The 20174-nt window shown below is 63.6% G+C and overlaps 6 pseudogenes; all 6 read right to left on the minus strand.

Annotated features, from left to right (window-relative positions):
• Window positions 1-632: 632 nt before the first annotated feature.
• LOC142869217 (uncharacterized) lies at window positions 633-751 on the minus strand (annotated as a pseudogene).
• Window positions 752-4170: 3419 nt separating this feature from the next.
• Window positions 4171-4289, minus strand: LOC142869231 (uncharacterized; annotated as a pseudogene).
• A 3397-nt stretch (window positions 4290-7686) lies between these two features.
• LOC142869227 (uncharacterized) lies at window positions 7687-7805 on the minus strand (annotated as a pseudogene).
• Window positions 7806-11207: 3402 nt separating this feature from the next.
• On the minus strand, window positions 11208-11326 carry LOC142869218 (uncharacterized; annotated as a pseudogene).
• A 3398-nt stretch (window positions 11327-14724) lies between these two features.
• LOC142869232 (uncharacterized) lies at window positions 14725-14843 on the minus strand (annotated as a pseudogene).
• A 3397-nt stretch (window positions 14844-18240) lies between these two features.
• On the minus strand, window positions 18241-18359 carry LOC142869228 (uncharacterized; annotated as a pseudogene).
• Window positions 18360-20174: the final 1815 nt, after the last annotated feature.

Genomic DNA, 20174 nt, shown 5'->3' on the forward strand with positions numbered 1-20174 from the left:
CAGCTGACCTTAACATTGGTACCCCCACCATACGCTGGGAGAAAATGAGAAATAAATGAATCAGAAAACGGGGGGGAGGGGGGCACGGGCAATACATGTCACCTCAATACGTGGACTCCCATGATCTGCTCGGAGAGAGAGAGAAAAGGAAATGTAATCATAGAGATAAGAGACACCTTTTCAGAAAATGAATCCGAAAAGAAAAGTAAAATGAGGCCTGTGGAGCAGGTCTGCGTGTGACTCCGGATCCCCCAACATCCAGTGCCACCACCAAAGATTCCTACGTGTAGCCCGTAGAACCCCAAAAGCAACGGGACGAGTTCTGGTCACATACTCGCTCAAAATGACGTCCTGGAATTCTCCTGGAACTCCCTCCCCTCTCAGCCTCTCAAGGTTTCCTCCAGCGTGTCGGTTCCCACAGACCAGACCTTTGGTCTGACACCTGACAGTCCAGATGCCACGCATGCTGCCGCGTGGCGGCGGTGTCACGGCTCGGGACAAGAGGAGGCCCCACGGTGCGGGCTGGGGCGCCAGGCACCGCGACGGGCGCTGAGGGTGGGGGTGATCCCCCGGACCGCCGCCGCGCTCCCAGAAAGGGGACAGAACAAGAGGCAAAAAACAAAAAAAACAAAAGCCTACGGCACCCGGTATTCCCGGGCGGTCTCCCATCCAAGTACTAACCAGGCCCGACCCTGCTTAGCTTCGGAGATCAGACGAGACCGGGCGCGTTCAGGCCGGCTTGGCCGGAGACGGTGGAGGGCGCCCCTGCCCCGCTCAAGAAGCCGAGCCTCTCTGCGCTTCCCCTCGCCGGCCGGGTCCGGCGGGCTCCGCGGGACTGGGGAGAGGGGCGGGGCGGCGTGGGGGGCTGTACACACACACACACACACACACACACACACACACACACACACACGCGTGCGCGCGCGCGCGAGATGGGCCTCCACGGGTGGACCCGCCAAGGTGGAGACCTTCCAGCCCCCCTCCTCTCCTCGCCTCGCCTCCTTCACCTACCCGCCCCCCACCCCCAGCGCGCCGCCGCTGCTGACTGCGCACGCGCGCGCGGGGCGCTCGACCTTTGCCCCCAGCCAGGGGCCGCCCTCCCCCACAAACCCTTTCAGCTGTGCCCCCCGCCCTGTGCGTGGGCTGCCGCCTATTCCCCAGGGCCAGGGCTGGGGCACAGCGCATGGGGGAGGGGAGCGAGTGTAGGGGCGTCTCTCGGGATGTGTCCCATGGGTGGGGTGGGGTGGGGTGGGGTGGGGTGGGGTGGGGTGGTTTGGGGGGCTCTGAAGAAATCAATCCCCTCTGTCTCCTCCCTCTGGAAAACCCCCAAGCCCTTGGAGAACTGCGGGCACCGCTACCGTGGGGGCCGGACCCTGCTCTGTGTCCTTCTCTGGCCCGGTCCAAGGGGCCTGGGCCTGGCCCGGGGTGGATTGGACCCCAACCACCCCGGGGTGTGGACTTGCTAAAAATCGGCGATGAGCTATTGGATTCGAGCTTCATCTGGGTCATTTCACTAATGAATGCTCCGAAAAGAGTTTCCTAATACATCTGTGAGGGTGGCAACTGAAAGAGAAATTTAAAGCTGACAGAATAGGCGAGGAAAGGCACAGGAGATTTCCAAACCCAGTAAGGAAGCCTTTCCCGAAATGGAAGAAAGAAAGGAGCAAATGAAAACACCGGTAGCCCGCCGGGGTCAGAGTCTGCTCCTTAGAGAAAGTACCCTGACCAGGTTCACCCGTGGGTGGGTGGCGAGCTAGCGGCATTCAGAAGAGCGAGGCCCGCAGTCTGTGCAGAAGACACCTGCACTCGGGCGTGTGTGGCGGCACGATTCACAAGCAGCTCAGATGTTAAACCAAGGAGAAGCCAGGGAGTTCCCAACGCCCCAGGTGTCCTCAGCCCACGACTGGCTGCTGTGAAAATGCGAAGCCCGGGTCCCGGTCTCAGAGCAGGACAACCAGGAGGTGTGATGTACACCCCGGGGTTCCCAGGAGGATCAGGCTGAAGCTTGGACTTGGCCTCAAAGTGTCCCCTCGCCTGGCCACCCCCTTCCCCTTCCTGCTCCTCTACTCCTGGTGCCCCTCCACCCAGGGGCCAGACCTTAAACAGTCACCCGCAAGAGAATCCTGGTCCCAAAGAAGCCTTCTGGGGGACCCGTGCTGAGAGAGGTTGTGGGCATGGCCCGCTGGGGCTCTGCCCGACCCAGGTCTGGGAGATGCAACCTCCCAGCTCTGGGTCCCTGCAGGAAGTGTCGGCAAGAACAGGGCCAGTCCTCCAAAGGCCCAGGTGCAGGGAGCCCAGGCCAAGCAGCCTGTGGAAGAAGCCACATGCCGTGCCACCCCGGGAACACGACTGTAGGTCACGGCCCCTGCCACCTCCTCCTCCTCCTCCTCCTCCTCCTGCTCCTCCTCCTCTCCCCGACATGGAGCAGGGCTCAGAGACACCTCAGACGCTGCTAGCAAAGTCCAAAGGGCATCGGTTGCTCCTCCAAAGCGCACCCCCGACCCCCAGCAGGCCGCGTTGTCCAGCCAGCCCCTGGGCCTCCCCGGGGTGCCCGGCACAAAAGTGCAGACACCCACCTGACTGGCAATATCAGCTTGAGGACGTTTCTGCCACTCTAAGGACCCGCAGGCCAGCTGGGCCTCCGGGCAGGCAGGACAGAGAGCCCCGGAATCCGACGCGGCGGAGAGCTGGGTGTACGTCCCCACCAGGAGGCGGTCCCCACCTCCACGGCTCTCCCCTCGCGGGGAGCGGCAGCCGCAGGGCCTCAGAGAAGACACCAGGCTGGGCCCCCGCGGCACAGTGGGGGCACGTGCCCCGCGCGAGACTGCTGCGGCCGCCCTGCTGCCGGGTTCCTGGAGGGCTTCCTGGAAGCAGCGTCCACACCAAGCCCTTGGAAGGCCCAGGCGACGGAGGAGCCCGAGGTGGGGAGGAGCGAGTCAGGCAGGGGCCAAGGTGATGGGCCGGGCGGGGAGGAGCGTGTCACGCAGGGGCAGAGGACGGTGACAGGCCGGGCGGGAAGGAGCCGGTCAGGCAGGGGACCAGGACAGTGACGGGCCTGGCGGGGGAGGAGCGCCTCAGGCTGGGGCAGAGGAGACTGGGCTGGGTAGGGGTCAGGGTTACAGTTAGGGCGCCATTCACAATCGCAAAGATGTGGAAGCGCCCCGAGTGCCCATCGATCCACGGGTGCATTAATGAAATGTGGCGCGTGGACACCACGGAGTGCCGTTCAGCTATGAGGAACAGCGGTGAGAGGGCACCTCTCGTGTTCTCCCGGCCAGAGCTGGAACCCGTTCCAGTAAGCCAAGTGTCCCAAGAACGGACACAAGAGCGCCACGTGCGCGCGCTCGCCGGCAGATTGGTAGGAACCGATGGACACCTAAGTGGACACAGAGGAATCGCCTTCATCGGGTGGGTGTCGGGCGGGCGTGGGGAGGGGATGGGCGTGCACATCCATTAGGAATGGGGTGGGTGCGCACCAACCGGGGCATGGGCGCACTTGAAGCTCTGACCCGAGGGGGGAGGCGGGGACAGGGCGATGCAGCTGACCTTAACATTGGTACCCCCACCATACGCTGGGAGAAAATGAGAAATAAATGAATCAGAAAACGGGGGGGAGGGGGGCACGGGCAATACATGTCACCTCAATACGTGGACTCCCATGATCTGCTCGGAGAGAGAGAGAAAAGGAAATGTAATCATAGAGATAAGAGACACCTTTTCAGAAAATGAATCCGAAAAGAAAAGTAAAATGAGGCCTGTGGAGCAGGTCTGCGTGTGACTCCGGATCCCCCAACATCCAGTGCCACCACCAAAGATTCCTACGTGTAGCCCGTAGAACCCCAAAAGCAACGGGACGAGTTCTGGTCACATACTCGCTCAAAATGACGTCCTGGAATTCTCCTGGAACTCCCTCCCCTCTCAGCCTCTCAAGGTTTCCTCCAGCGTGTCGGTTCCCACAGACCAGACCTTTGGTCTGACACCTGACAGTCCAGATGCCACGCATGCTGCCGCGTGGCGGCGGTGTCACGGCTCGGGACAAGAGGAGGCCCCACGGTGCGGGCTGGGGCGCCAGGCACCGCGACGGGCGCTGAGGGTGGGGGTGATCCCCCGGACCGCCGCCGCGCTCCCAGAAAGGGGACAGAACAAGAGGCAAAAAACAAAAAAAACAAAAGCCTACGGCACCCGGTATTCCCGGGCGGGCTCCCATCCAAGTACTAACCAGGCCCCACCCTGCTTAGCTTCGGAGATCAGACGAGACCGGGCGCGTTCAGGCCGGCTTGGCCGGAGACGGTGGAGGGCGCCCCTGCCCCGCTCAAGAAGCCGAGCCTCTCTGCGCTTCCCCTCGCCGGCCGGGTCCGGCGGGCTCCGCGGGACTGGGGAGAGGGGCGGGGCGGCGTGGGGGGCTGTCCACACACACACACACACACACGCGTGCGCGCGCGCGCGAGATGGGCCTCCACGGGTGGACCCGCCAAGGTGGAGACCTTCCAGCCCCCCTCCTCTCCTCGCCTCGCCTCCTTCACCTACCCGCCCCCCACCCCCAGCGCGCCGCCGCTGCTGACTGCGCACGCGCGCGCGGGGCGCTCGACCTTTGCCCCCAGCCAGGGGCCGCCCTCCCCCACAAACCCTTTCAGCTGTGCCCCCCGCCCTGTGCGTGGGCTGCCGCCTATTCCCCAGGGCCAGGGCTGGGGCACAGCGCATGGGGGAGGGGAGCGAGTGTAGGGGCGTCTCTCGGGATGTGTCCCATGGGTGGGGTGGGGTGGGGTGGGGTGGGGTGGGGTGGGGTGGTTTGGGGGGCTCTGAAGAAATCAATCCCCTCTGTCTCCTCCCTCTGGAAAACCCCCAAGCCCTTGGAGAACTGCGGGCACCGCTACCGTGGGGGCCGGACCCTGCTCTGTGTCCTTCTCTGGCCCGGTCCAAGGGGCCTGGGCCTGGCCCGGGGTGGATTGGACCCCAACCACCCCGGGGTGTGGACTTGCTAAAAATCGGCGATGAGCTATTGGATTCGAGCTTCATCTGGGTCATTTCACTAATGAATGCTCCGAAAAGAGTTTCCTAATACATCTGTGAGGGTGGCAACTGAAAGAGAAATTTAAAGCTGACAGAATAGGCGAGGAAAGGCACAGGAGATTTCCAAACCCAGTAAGGAAGCCTTTCCCGAAATGGAAGAAAGAAAGGAGCAAATGAAAACACCGGTAGCCCGCCGGGGTCAGAGTCTGCTCCTTAGAGAAAGTACCCTGACCAGGTTCACCCGTGGGTGGGTGGCGAGCTAGCGGCATTCAGAAGAGCGAGGCCCGCAGTCTGTGCAGAAGACACCTGCACTCGGGCGTGTGTGGCGGCACGATTCACAAGCAGCTCAGATGTTAAACCAAGGAGAAGCCAGGGAGTTCCCAACGCCCCAGGTGTCCTCAGCCCACGACTGGCTGCTGTGAAAATGCGAAGCCCGGGTCCCGGTCTCAGAGCAGGACAACCAGGAGGTGTGATGTACACCCCGGGGTTCCCAGGAGGATCAGGCTGAAGCTTGGACTTGGCCTCAAAGTGTCCCCTCGCCTGGCCACCCCCTTCCCCTTCCTGCTCCTCTACTCCTGGTGCCCCTCCACCCAGGGGCCAGACCTTAAACAGTCACCCGCAAGAGAATCCTGGTCCCAAAGAAGCCTTCTGGGGGACCCGTGCTGAGAGAGGTTGTGGGCATGGCCCGCTGGGGCTCTGCCCGACCCAGGTCTGGGAGATGCAACCTCCCAGCTCTGGGTCCCTGCAGGAAGTGTCGGCAAGAACAGGGCCAGTCCTCCAAAGGCCCAGGTGCAGGGAGCCCAGGCCAAGCAGCCTGTGGAAGAAGCCACATGCCGTGCCACCCCGGGAACACGACTGTAGGTCACGGCCCCTGCCACCTCCTCCTCCTCCTCCTCCTCCTCCTGCTCCTCCTCCTCTCCCCGACATGGAGCAGGGCTCAGAGACACCTCAGACGCTGCTAGCAAAGTCCAAAGGGCATCGGTTGCTCCTCCAAAGCGCACCCCCGACCCCCAGCAGGCCGCGTTGTCCAGCCAGCCCCTGGGCCTCCCCGGGGTGCCCGGCACAAAAGTGCAGACACCCACCTGACTGGCAATATCAGCTTGAGGACGTTTCTGCCACTCTAAGGACCCGCAGGCCAGCTGGGCCTCCGGGCAGGCAGGACAGAGAGCCCCGGAATCCGACGCGGCGGAGAGCTGGGTGTACGTCCCCACCAGGAGGCGGTCCCCACCTCCACGGCTCTCCCCTCGCGGGGAGCGGCAGCCGCAGGGCCTCAGAGAAGACACCAGGCTGGGCCCCCGCGGCACAGTGGGGGCACGTGCCCCGCGCGAGACTGCTGCGGCCGCCCTGCTGCCGGGTTCCTGGAGGGCTTCCTGGAAGCAGCGTCCACACCAAGCCCTTGGAAGGCCCAGGCGACGGAGGAGCCCGAGGTGGGGAGGAGCGAGTCAGGCAGGGGCCAAGGTGATGGGCCGGGCGGGGAGGAGCGTGTCACGCAGGGGCAGAGGACGGTGACAGGCCGGGCGGGAAGGAGCCGGTCAGGCAGGGGACCAGGACAGTGACGGGCCTGGCGGGGGAGGAGCGCCTCAGGCTGGGGCAGAGGAGACTGGGCTGGGTAGGGGTCAGGGTTACAGTTAGGGCGCCATTCACAATCGCAAAGATGTGGAAGCGCCCCGAGTGCCCATCGATCCACGGGTGCATTAATGAAATGTGGCGCGTGGACACCACGGAGTGCCGTTCAGCTATGAGGAACAGCGGTGAGAGGGCACCTCTCGTGTTCTCCCGGCCAGAGCTGGAACCCGTTCCAGTAAGCCAAGTGTCCCAAGAACGGACACAAGAGCGCCACGTGCGCGCGCTCGCCGGCAGATTGGTAGGAACCGATGGACACCTAAGTGGACACAGAGGAATCGCCTTCATCGGGTGGGTGTCGGGCGGGCGTGGGGAGGGGATGGGCGTGCACATCCATTAGGAATGGGGTGGGTGCGCACCAACCGGGGCATGGGCGCACTTGAAGCTCTGACCCGAGGGGGGAGGCGGGGACAGGGCGATGCAGCTGACCTTAACATTGGTACCCCCACCATACGCTGGGAGAAAATGAGAAATAAATGAATCAGAAAACGGGGGGGAGGGGGGCACGGGCAATACATGTCACCTCAATACGTGGACTCCCATGATCTGCTCGGAGAGAGAGAGAAAAGGAAATGTAATCATAGAGATAAGAGACACCTTTTCAGAAAATGAATCCGAAAAGAAAAGTAAAATGAGGCCTGTGGAGCAGGTCTGCGTGTGACTCCGGATCCCCCAACATCCAGTGCCACCACCAAAGATTCCTACGTGTAGCCCGTAGAACCCCAAAAGCAACGGGACGAGTTCTGGTCACATACTCGCTCAAAATGACGTCCTGGAATTCTCCTGGAACTCCCTCCCCTCTCAGCCTCTCAAGGTTTCCTCCAGCGTGTCGGTTCCCACAGACCAGACCTTTGGTCTGACACCTGACAGTCCAGATGCCACGCATGCTGCCGCGTGGCGGCGGTGTCACGGCTCGGGACAAGAGGAGGCCCCACGGTGCGGGCTGGGGCGCCAGGCACCGCGACGGGCGCTGAGGGTGGGGGTGATCCCCCGGACCGCCGCCGCGCTCCCAGAAAGGGGACAGAACAAGAGGCAAAAAACAAAAAAAACAAAAGCCTACGGCACCCGGTATTCCCGGGCGGGCTCCCATCCAAGTACTAACCAGGCCCGACCCTGCTTAGCTTCGGAGATCAGACGAGACCGGGCGCGTTCAGGCCGGCTTGGCCGGAGACGGTGGAGGGCGCCCCTGCCCCGCTCAAGAAGCCGAGCCTCTCTGCGCTTCCCCTCGCCGGCCGGGTCCGGCGGGCAACGCGGGACTGGGGAGAGGGGCGGGGCGGCGTGGGGGGCTGTCCACACACACACACACACACACACACACACACGCGTGCGCGCGCGCGCGAGATGGGCCTCCACGGGTGGACCCGCCAAGGTGGAGACCTTCCAGCCCCCCTCCTCTCCTCGCCTCGCCTCCTTCACCTACCCGCCCCCCACCCCCAGCGCGCCGCCGCTGCTGACTGCGCACGCGCGCGCGGGGCGCTCGACCTTTGCCCCCAGCCAGGGGCCGCCCTCCCCCACAAACCCTTTCAGCTGTGCCCCCCGCCCTGTGCGTGGGCTGCCGCCTATTCCCCAGGGCCAGGGCTGGGGCACAGCGCATGGGGGAGGGGAGCGAGTGTAGGGGCGTCTCTCGGGATGTGTCCCATGGGTGGGGTGGGGTGGGGTGGGGTGGGGTGGGGTGGTTTGGGGGGCTCTGAAGAAATCAATCCCCTCTGTCTCCTCCCTCTGGAAAACCCCCAAGCCCTTGGAGAACTGCGGGCACCGCTACCGTGGGGGCCGGACCCTGCTCTGTGTCCTTCTCTGGCCCGGTCCAAGGGGCCTGGGCCTGGCCCGGGGTGGATTGGACCCCAACCACCCCGGGGTGTGGACTTGCTAAAAATCGGCGATTAGCTATTGGATTCGAGCTTCATCTGGGTCATTTCACTAATGAATGCACCGAAAAGAGTTTCCTAATACATCTGTGAGGGTGGCAACTGAAAGAGAAATTTAAAGCTGACAGAATAGGCGAGGAAAGGCACAGGAGATTTCCAAACCCAGTAAGGAAGCCTTTCCCGAAATGGAAGAAAGAAAGGAGCAAATGAAAACACCGGTAGCCCGCCGGGGTCAGAGTCTGCTCATTAGAGAAAGTACCCTGACCAGGTTCACCCGTGGGTGGGTGGCGAGCTAGCGGCATTCAGAAGAGCGAGGCCCACAGTCTGTGCAGAAGACACCTGCACTCGGGCGTGTGTGGCGGCTCGATTCACAAGCAGCTCAGATGTTAAACCAAGGAGAAGCCAGGGAGTTCCCAACGCCCCAGGTGTCCTCAGCCCACGACTGGCTGCTGTGAAAATGCGAAGCCCGGGTCCCGGTCTCAGAGCAGGACAACCAGGAGGTGTGATGTACACCCCGGGGTTCCCAGGAGGATCAGGCTGAAGCTTGGACTTGGCCTCAAAGTGTCCCCTCGCCTGGCCACCCCCTTCCCCTTCCTGCTCCTCTACTCCTGGTGCCCCTCCACCCAGGGGCCAGACCTTAAACAGTCACCCGCAAGAGAATCCTGGTCCCAAAGAAGCCTTCTGGGGGACCCGTGCTGAGAGAGGTTGTGGGCATGGCCCGCTGGGGCTCTGCCCGACCCAGGTCTGGGAGATGCAACCTCCCAGCTCTGGGTCCCTGCAGGAAGTGTCGGCAAGAACAGGGCCAGTCCTCCAAAGGCCCAGGTGCAGGGAGCCCAGGCCAAGCAGCCTGTGGAAGAAGCCACATGCCGTGCCACCCCGGGAACACGACTGTAGGTCACGGCCCCTGCCACCTCCTCCTCCTCCTCCTCCTCCTCCTGCTCCTCCTCCTCTCCCCGACATGGAGCAGGGCTCAGAGACACCTCAGACGCTGCTAGCAAAGTCCAAAGGGCATCGGTTGCTCCTCCAAAGCGCACCCCCGACCCCCAGCAGGCCGCGTTGTCCAGCCAGCCCCTGGGCCTCCCCGGGGTGCCCGGCACAAAAGTGCAGACACCCACCTGACTGGCAATATCAGCTTGAGGACGTTTCTGCCACTCTAAGGACCCGCAGGCCAGCTGGGCCTCCGGGCAGGCAGGACAGAGAGCCCCGGAATCCGACGCGGCGGAGAGCTGGGTGTACGTCCCCACCAGGAGGCGGTCCCCACCTCCACGGCTCTCCCCTCGCGGGGAGCGGCAGCCGCAGGGCCTCAGAGAAGACACCAGGCTGGGCCCCCGCGGCACAGTGGGGGCACGTGCCCCGCGCGAGACTGCTGCGGCCGCCCTGCTGCCGGGTTCCTGGAGGGCTTCCTGGAAGCAGCGTCCACACCAAGCCCTTGGAAGGCCCAGGCGACGGAGGAGCCCGAGGTGGGGAGGAGCGAGTCAGGCAGGGGCCAAGGTGATGGGCCGGGCGGGGAGGAGCGTGTCACGCAGGGGCAGAGGACGGTGACAGGCCGGGCGGGAAGGAGCCGGTCAGGCAGGGGACCAGGACAGTGACGGGCCTGGCGGGGGAGGAGCGCCTCAGGCTGGGGCAGAGGAGACTGGGCTGGGTAGGGGTCAGGGTTACAGTTAGGGCGCCATTCACAATCGCAAAGATGTGGAAGCGCCCCGAGTGCCCATCGATCCACGGGTGCATTAATGAAATGTGGCGCGTGGACACCACGGAGTGCCGTTCAGCTATGAGGAACAGCGGTGAGAGGGCACCTCTCGTGTTCTCCCGGCCAGAGCTGGAACCCGTTCCAGTAAGCCAAGTGTCCCAAGAACGGACACAAGAGCGCCACGTGCGCGCGCTCGCCGGCAGATTGGTAGGAACCGATGGACACCTAAGTGGACACAGAGGAATCGCCTTCATCGGGTGGGTGTCGGGCGGGCGTGGGGAGGGGATGGGCGTGCACATCCATTAGGAATGGGGTGGGTGCGCACCAACCGGGGCATGGGCGCACTTGAAGCTCTGACCCGAGGGGGGAGGCGGGGACAGGGCGATGCAGCTGACCTTAACATTGGTACCCCCACCATACGCTGGGAGAAAATGAGAAATAAATGAATCAGAAAACGGGGGGGAGGGGGGCACGGGCAATACATGTCACCTCAATACGTGGACTCCCATGATCTGCTCGGAGAGAGAGAGAAAAGGAAATGTAATCATAGAGATAAGAGACACCTTTTCAGAAAATGAATCCGAAAAGAAAAGTAAAATGAGGCCTGTGGAGCAGGTCTGCGTGTGACTCCGGATCCCCCAACATCCAGTGCCACCACCAAAGATTCCTACGTGTAGCCCGTAGAACCCCAAAAGCAACGGGACGAGTTCTGGTCACATACTCGCTCAAAATGACGTCCTGGAATTCTCCTGGAACTCCCTCCCCTCTCAGCCTCTCAAGGTTTCCTCCAGCGTGTCGGTTCCCACAGACCAGACCTTTGGTCTGACACCTGACAGTCCAGATGCCACGCATGCTGCCGCGTGGCGGCGGTGTCACGGCTCGGGACAAGAGGAGGCCCCACGGTGCGGGCTGGGGCGCCAGGCACCGCGACGGGCGCTGAGGGTGGGGGTGATCCCCCGGACCGCCGCCGCGCTCCCAGAAAGGGGACAGAACAAGAGGCAAAAAACAAAAAAAACAAAAGCCTACGGCACCCGGTATTCCCGGGCGGTCTCCCATCCAAGTACTAACCAGGCCCGACCCTGCTTAGCTTCGGAGATCAGACGAGACCGGGCGCGTTCAGGCCGGCTTGGCCGGAGACGGTGGAGGGCGCCCCTGCCCCGCTCAAGAAGCCGAGCCTCTCTGCGCTTCCCCTCGCCGGCCGGGTCCGGCGGGCTCCGCGGGACTGGGGAGAGGGGCGGGGCGGCGTGGGGGGCTGTCCACACACACACACACACACACGCGTGCGCGCGCGCGCGAGATGGGCCTCCACGGGTGGACCCGCCAAGGTGGAGACCTTCCAGCCCCCCTCCTCTCCTCGCCTCGCCTCCTTCACCTACCCGCCCCCCACCCCCAGCGCGCCGCCGCTGCTGACTGCGCACGCGCGCGCGGGGCGCTCGACCTTTGCCCCCAGCCAGGGGCCGCCCTCCCCCACAAACCCTTTCAGCTGTGCCCCCCGCCCTGTGCGTGGGCTGCCGCCTATTCCCCAGGGCCAGGGCTGGGCCACAGCGCATGGGGGAGGGGAGCGAGTGTAGGGGCGTCTCTCGGGATGTGTCCCATGGGTGGGGTGGGGTGGGGTGGGGTGGGGTGGGGTGGGGTGGTTTGGGGGGCTCTGAAGAAATCAATCCCCTCTGTCTCCTCCCTCTGGAAAACCCCCAAGCCCTTGGAGAACTGCGGGCACCGCTACCGTGGGGGCCGGACCCTGCTCTGTGTCCTTCTCTGGCCCGGTCCAAGGGGCCTGGGCCTGGCCCGGGGTGGATTGGACCCCAACCACCCCGGGGTGTGGACTTGCTAAAAATCGGCGATGAGCTATTGGATTCGAGCTTCATCTGGGTCATTTCACTAATGAATGCTCCGAAAAGAGTTTCCTAATACATCTGTGAGGGTGGCAACTGAAAGAGAAATTTAAAGCTGACAGAATAGGCGAGGAAAGGCACAGGAGATTTCCAAACCCAGTAAGGAAGCCTTTCCCGAAATGGAAGAAAGAAAGGAGCAAATGAAAACACCGGTAGCCCGCCGGGGTCAGAGTCTGCTCCTTAGAGAAAGTACCCTGACCAGGTTCACCCGTGGGTGGGTGGCGAGCTAGCGGCATTCAGAAGAGCGAGGCCCGCAGTCTGTGCAGAAGACACCTGCACTCGGGCGTGTGTGGCGGCACGATTCACAAGCAGCTCAGATGTTAAACCAAGGAGAAGCCAGGGAGTTCCCAACGCCCCAGGTGTCCTCAGCCCACGACTGGCTGCTGTGAAAATGCGAAGCCCGGGTCCCGGTCTCAGAGCAGGACAACCAGGAGGTGTGATGTACACCCCGGGGTTCCCAGGAGGATCAGGCTGAAGCTTGGACTTGGCCTCAAAGTGTCCCCTCGCCTGGCCACCCCCTTCCCCTTCCTGCTCCTCTACTCCTGGTGCCCCTCCACCCAGGGGCCAGACCTTAAACAGTCACCCGCAAGAGAATCCTGGTCCCAAAGAAGCCTTCTGGGGGACCCGTGCTGAGAGAGGTTGTGGGCATGGCCCGCTGGGGCTCTGCCCGACCCAGGTCTGGGAGATGCAACCTCCCAGCTCTGGGTCCCTGCAGGAAGTGTCGGCAAGAACAGGGCCAGTCCTCCAAAGGCCCAGGTGCAGGGAGCCCAGGCCAAGCAGCCTGTGGAAGAAGCCACATGCCGTGCCACCCCGGGAACACGACTGTAGGTCACGGCCCCTGCCACCTCCTCCTCCTCCTCCTCCTCCTCCTGCTCCTCCTCCTCTCCCCGACATGGAGCAGGGCTCAGAGACACCTCAGACGCTGCTAGCAAAGTCCAAAGGGCATCGGTTGCTCCCTCCAAAGCGCACCCCCGACCCCCAGCAGGCCGCGTTGTCCAGCCAGCCCCTGGGCCTCCCCGGGGTGCCCGGCACAAAAGTGCAGACACCCACCTGACTGGCAATATCAGCTTGAGGACGTTTCTGCCACTCTAAGGACCCGCAGGCCAGCTGGGCCTCCGGGCAGGCAGGACAGAGAGCCCCGGAATCCGACGCGGCGGAGAGCTGGGTGTACGTCCCCACCAGGAGGCGGTCCCCACCTCCACGGCTCTCCCCTCGCGGGGAGCGGCAGCCGCAGGGCCTCAGAGAAGACACCAGGCTGGGCCCCCGCGGCACAGTGGGGGCACGTGCCCCGCGCGAGACTGCTGCGGCCGCCCTGCTGCCGGGTTCCTGGAGGGCTTCCTGGAAGCAGCGTCCACACCAAGCCCTTGGAAGGCCCAGGCGACGGAGGAGCCCGAGGTGGGGAGGAGCGAGTCAGGCAGGGGCCAAGGTGATGGGCCGGGCGGGGAGGAGCGTGTCACGCAGGGGCAGAGGACGGTGACAGGCCGGGCGGGAAGGAGCCGGTCAGGCAGGGGACCAGGACAGTGACGGGCCTGGCGGGGGAGGAGCGCCTCAGGCTGGGGCAGAGGAGACTGGGCTGGGTAGGGGTCAGGGTTACAGTTAGGGCGCCATTCACAATCGCAAAGATGTGGAAGCGCCCCGAGTGCCCATCGATCCACGGGTGCATTAATGAAATGTGGCGCGTGGACACCACGGAGTGCCGTTCAGCTATGAGGAACAGCGGTGAGAGGGCACCTCTCGTGTTCTCCCGGCCAGAGCTGGAACCCGTTCCAGTAAGCCAAGTGTCCCAAGAACGGACACAAGAGCGCCACGTGCGCGCGCTCGCCGGCAGATTGGTAGGAACCGATGGACACCTAAGTGGACACAGAGGAATCGCCTTCATCGGGTGGGTGTCGGGCGGGCGTGGGGAGGGGATGGGCGTGCACATCCATTAGGAATGGGGTGGGTGCGCACCAACCGGGGCATGGGCGCACTTGAAGCTCTGACCCGAGGGGGGAGGCGGGGACAGGGCGATGCAGCTGACCTTAACATTGGTACCCCCACCATACGCTGGGAGAAAATGAGAAATAAATGAATCAGAAAACGGGGGGGAGGGGGGCACGGGCAATACATGTCACCTCAATACGTGGACTCCCATGATCTGCTCGGAGAGAGAGAGAAAAGGAAATGTAATCATAGAGATAAGAGACACCTTTTCAGAAAATGAATCCGAAAAGAAAAGTAAAATGAGGCCTGTGGAGCAGGTCTGCGTGTGACTCCGGATCCCCCAACATCCAGTGCCACCACCAAAGATTCCTACGTGTAGCCCGTAGAACCCCAAAAGCAACGGGACGAGTTCTGGTCACATACTCGCTCAAAATGACGTCCTGGAATTCTCCTGGAACTCCCTCCCCTCTCAGCCTCTCAAGGTTTCCTCCAGCGTGTCGGTTCCCACAGACCAGACCTTTGGTCTGACACCTGACAGTCCAGATGCCACGCATGCTGCCGCGTGGCGGCGGTGTCACGGCTCGGGACAAGAGGAGGCCCCACGGTGCGGGCTGGGGCGCCAGGCACCGCGACGGGCGCTGAGGGTGGGGGTGATCCCCCGGACCGCCGCCGCGCTCCCAGAAAGGGGACAGAACAAGAGGCAAAAAACAAAAAAAACAAAAGCCTACGGCACCCGGTATTCCCGGGCGGGCTCCCATCCAAGTACTAACCAGGCCCCACCCTGCTTAGCTTCGGAGATCAGACGAGACCGGGCGCGTTCAGGCCGGCTTGGCCGGAGACGGTGGAGGGCGCCCCTGCCCCGCTCAAGAAGCCGAGCCTCTCTGCGCTTCCCCTCGCCGGCCGGGTCCGGCGGGCTCCGCGGGACTGGGGAGAGGGGCGGGGCGGCGTGGGGGGCTGTCCACACACACACACACACACACGCGTGCGCGCGCGCGCGAGATGGGCCTCCACGGGTGGACCCGCCAAGGTGGAGACCTTCCAGCCCCCCTCCTCTCCTCGCCTCGCCTCCTTCACCTACCCGCCCCCCACCCCCAGCGCGCCGCCGCTGCTGACTGCGCACGCGCGCGCGGGGCGCTCGACCTTTGCCCCCAGCCAGGGGCCGCCCTCCCCCACAAACCCTTTCAGCTGTGCCCCCCGCCCTGTGCGTGGGCTGCCGCCTATTCCCCAGGGCCAGGGCTGGGGCACAGCGCATGGGGGAGGGGAGCGAGTGTAGGGGCGTCTCTCGGGATGTGTCCCATGGGTGGGGTGGGGTGGGGTGGGGTGGGGTGGGGTGGGGTGGTTTGGGGGGCTCTGAAGAAATCAATCCCCTCTGTCTCCTCCCTCTGGAAAACCCCCAAGCCCTTGGAGAACTGCGGGCACCGCTACCGTGGGGGCCGGACCCTGCTCTGTGTCCTTCTCTGGCCCGGTCCAAGGGGCCTGGGCCTGGCCCGGGGTGGATTGGACCCCAACCACCCCGGGGTGTGGACTTGCTAAAAATCGGCGATTAGCTATTGGATTCGAGCTTCATCTGGGTCATTTCACTAATGAATGCACCGAAAAGAGTTTCCTAATACATCTGTGAGGGTGGCAACTGAAAGAGAAATTTAAAGCTGACAGAATAGGCGAGGAAAGGCACAGGAGATTTCCAAACCCAGTAAGGAAGCCTTTCCCGAAATGGAAGAAAGAAAGGAGCAAATGAAAACACCGGTAGCCCGCCGGGGTCAGAGTCTGCTCATTAGAGAAAGTACCCTGACCAGGTTCACCCGTGGGTGGGTGGCGAGCTAGCGGCATTCAGAAGAGCGAGGCCCACAGTCTGTGCAGAAGACACCTGCACTCGGGCGTGTGTGGCGGCTCGATTCACAAGCAGCTCAGATGTTAAACCAAGGAGAAGCCAGGGAGTTCCCAACGCCCCAGGTGTCCTCAGCCCACGACTGGCTGCTGTGAAAATGCGAAGCCCGGGTCCCGGTCTCAGAGCAGGACAACCAGGAGGTGTGATGTACACCCCGGGGTTCCCAGGAGGATCAGGCTGAAGCTTGGACTTGGCCTCAAAGTGTCCCCTCGCCTGGCCACCCCCTTCCCCTTCCTGCTCCTCTACTCCTGGTGCCCCTCCACCCAGGGGCCAGACCTTAAACAGTCACCCGCAAGAGAATCCTGGTCCCAAAGAAGCCTTCTGGGGGACCCGTGCTGAGAGAGGTTGTGGGCATGGCCCGCTGGGGCTCTGCCCGACCCAGGTCTGGGAGATGCAACCTCCCAGCTCTGGGTCCCTGCAGGAAGTGTCGGCAAGAACAGGGCCAGTCCTCCAAAGGCCCAGGTGCAGGGAGCCCAGGCCAAGCAGCCTGTGGAAGAAGCCACATGCCGTGCCACCCCGGGAACACGACTGTAGGTCACGGCCCCTGCCACCTCCTCCTCCTCCTCCTCCTCCTCCTGCTCCTCCTCCTCTCCCCGACATGGAGCAGGGCTCAGAGACACCTCAGACGCTGCTAGCAAAGTCCAAAGGGCATCGGTTGCTCCTCCAAAGCGCACCCCCGACCCCCAGCAGGCCGCGTTGTCCAGCCAGCCCCTGGGCCTCCCCGGGGTGCCCGGCACAAAAGTGCAGACACCCACCTGACTGGCAATATCAGCTTGAGGACGTTTCTGCCACTCTAAGGACCCGCAGGCCAGCTGGGCCTCCGGGCAGGCAGGACAGAGAGCCCCGGAATCCGACGCGGCGGAGAGCTGGGTGTACGTCCCCACCAGGAGGCGGTCCCCACCTCCACGGCTCTCCCCTCGCGGGGAGCGGCAGCCGCAGGGCCTCAGAGAAGACACCAGGCTGGGCCCCCGCGGCACAGTGGGGGCACGTGCCCCGCGCGAGACTGCTGCGGCCGCCCTGCTGCCGGGTTCCTGGAGGGCTTCCTGGAAGCAGCGTCCACACCAAGCCCTTGGAAGGCCCAGGCGACGGAGGAGCCCGAGGTGGGGAGGAGCGAGTCAGGCAGGGGCCAAGGTGATGGGCCGGGCGGGGAGGAGCGTGTCACGCAGGGGCAGAGGACGGTGACAGGCCGGGCGGGAAGGAGCCGGTCAGGCAGGGGACCAGGACAGTGACGGGCCTGGCGGGGGAGGAGCGCCTCAGGCTGGGGCAGAGGAGACTGGGCTGGGTAGGGGTCAGGGTTACAGTTAGGGCGCCATTCACAATCGCAAAGATGTGGAAGCGCCCCGAGTGCCCATCGATCCACGGGTGCATTAATGAAATGTGGCGCGTGGACACCACGGAGTGCCGTTCAGCTATGAGGAACAGCGGTGAGAGGGCACCTCTCGTGTTCTCCCGGCCAGAGCTGGAACCCGTTCCAGTAAGCCAAGTGTCCCAAGAACGGACACAAGAGCGCCACGTGCGCGCGCTCGCCGGCAGATTGGTAGGAACCGATGGACACCTAAGTGGACACAGAGGAATCGCCTTCATCGGGTGGGTGTCGGGCGGGCGTGGGGAGGGGATGGGCGTGCACATCCATTAGGAATGGGGTGGGTGCGCACCAACCGGGGCATGGGCGCACTTGAAGCTCTGACCCGAGGGGGGAGGCGGGGACAGGGCGATGCAGCTGACCTTAACATTGGTACCCCCACCATACGCTGGGAGAAAATGAGAAATAAATGAATCAGAAAACGGGGGGGAGGGGGGCACGGGCAATACATGTCACCTCAATACGTGGACTCCCATGATCTGCTCGGAGAGAGAGAGAAAAGGAAATGTAATCATAGAGATAAGAGACACCTTTTCAGAAAATGAATCCGAAAAGAAAAGTAAAATGAGGCCTGTGGAGCAGGTCTGCGTGTGACTCCGGATCCCCCAACATCCAGTGCCACCACCAAAGATTCCTACGTGTAGCCCGTAGAACCCCAAAAGCAACGGGACGAGTTCTGGTCACATACTCGCTCAAAATGACGTCCTGGAATTCTCCTGGAACTCCCTCCCCTCTCAGCCTCTCAAGGTTTCCTCCAGCGTGTCGGTTCCCACAGACCAGACCTTTGGTCTGACACCTGACAGTCCAGATGCCACGCATGCTGCCGCGTGGCGGCGGTGTCACGGCTCGGGACAAGAGGAGGCCCCACGGTGCGGGCTGGGGCGCCAGGCACCGCGACGGGCGCTGAGGGTGGGGGTGATCCCCCGGACCGCCGCCGCGCTCCCAGAAAGGGGACAGAACAAGAGGCAAAAAACAAAAAAAACAAAAGCCTACGGCACCCGGTATTCCCGGGCGGGCTCCCATCCAAGTACTAACCAGGCCCGACCCTGCTTAGCTTCGGAGATCAGACGAGACCGGGCGCGTTCAGGCCGGCTTGGCCGGAGACGGTGGAGGGCGCCCCTGCCCCGCTCAAGAAGCCGAGCCTCTCTGCGCTTCCCCTCGCCGGCCGGGTCCGGCGGGCAACGCGGGACTGGGGAGAGGGGCGGGGCGGCGTGGGGGGCTGTCCACACACACACACACACACACACACACACACGCGTGCGCGCGCGCGCGAGATGGGCCTCCACGGGTGGACCCGCCAAGGTGGAGACCTTCCAGCCCCCCTCCTCTCCTCGCCTCGCCTCCTTCACCTACCCGCCCCCCACCCCCAGCGCGCCGCCGCTGCTGACTGCGCACGCGCGCGCGCGCGCGCGCGCGCGCGCGGGGCGCTCGACCTTTGCCCCCAGCCAGGGGCCGCCCTCCCCCACAAACCCTTTCAGCTGTGCCCCCCGCCCTGTGCGTGGGCTGCCGCCTATTCCCCAGGGCCAGGGCTGGGGCACAGCGCATGGGGGAGGGGAGCGAGTGTAGGGGCGTCTCTCGGGATGTGTCCCATGGGTGGGGTGGGGTGGGGTGGGGTGGGGTGGGGTGGTTTGGGGGGCTCTGAAGAAATCAATCCCCTCTGTCTCCTCCCTCTGGAAAACCCCCAAGCCCTTGGAGAACTGCGGGCACCGCTACCGTGGGGGCCGGACCCTGCTCTGTGTCCTTCTCTGGCCCGGTCCAAGGGGCCTGGGCCTGGCCCGGGGTGGATTGGACCCCAACCACCCCGGGGTGTGGACTTGCTAAAAATCGGCGATTAGCTATTGGATTCGAGCTTCATCTGGGTCATTTCACTAATGAATGCACCGAAAAGAGTTTCCTAATACATCTGTGAGGGTGGCAACTGAAAGAGAAATTTAAAGCTGACAGAATAGGCGAGGAAAGGCACAGGAGATTTCCAAACCCAGTAAGGAAGCCTTTCCCGAAATGGAAGAAAGAAAGGAGCAAATGAAAACACCGGTAGCCCGCCGGGGTCAGAGTCTGCTCATTAGAGAAAGTACCCTGACCAGGTTCACCCGTGGGTGGGTGGCGAGCTAGCGGCATTCAGAAGAGCGAGGCCCACAGTCTGTGCAGAAGACACCTGCACTCGGGCGTGTGTGGCGGCTCGATTCACAAGCAGCTCAGATGTTAAACCAAGGAGAAGCCAGGGAGTTCCCAACGCCCCAGGTGTCCTCAGCCCACGACTGGCTGCTGTGAAAATGCGAAGCCCGGGTCCCGGTCTCAGAGCAGGACAACCAGGAGGTGTGATGTACACCCCGGGGTTCCCAGGAGGATCAGGCTGAAGCTTGGACTTGGCCTCAAAGTGTCCCCTCGCCTGGCCACCCCCTTCCCCTTCCTGCTCCTCTACTCCTGGTGCCCCTCCACCCAGGGGCCAGACCTTAAACAGTCACCCGCAAGAGAATCCTGGTCCCAAAGAAGCCTTCTGGGGGACCCGTGCTGAGAGAGGTTGTGGGCATGGCCCGCTGGGGCTCTGCCCGACCCAGGTCTGGGAGATGCAACCTCCCAGCTCTGGGTCCCTGCAGGAAGTGTCGGCAAGAACAGGGCCAGTCCTCCAAAGGCCCAGGTGCAGGGAGCCCAGGCCAAGCAGCCTGTGGAAGAAGCCACATGCCGTGCCACCCCGGGAACACGACTGTAGGTCACGGCCCCTGCCACCTCCTCCTCCTCCTCCTCCTCCTCCTGCTCCTCCTCCTCTCCCCGACATGGAGCAGGGCTCAGAGACACCTCAGACGCTGCTAGCAAAGTCCAAAGGGCATCGGTTGCTCCTCCAAAGCGCACCCCCGACCCCCAGCAGGCCGCGTTGTCCAGCCAGCCCCTGGGCCTCCCCGGGGTGCCCGGCACAAAAGTG

Source organism: Microcebus murinus, unplaced genomic scaffold (assembly GCF_040939455.1).
Source record: "Microcebus murinus isolate Inina unplaced genomic scaffold, M.murinus_Inina_mat1.0 scaf064_hap2_Mmur4.0, whole genome shotgun sequence".
Taxonomy (NCBI): Eukaryota; Metazoa; Chordata; class Mammalia; order Primates; family Cheirogaleidae; genus Microcebus; species Microcebus murinus.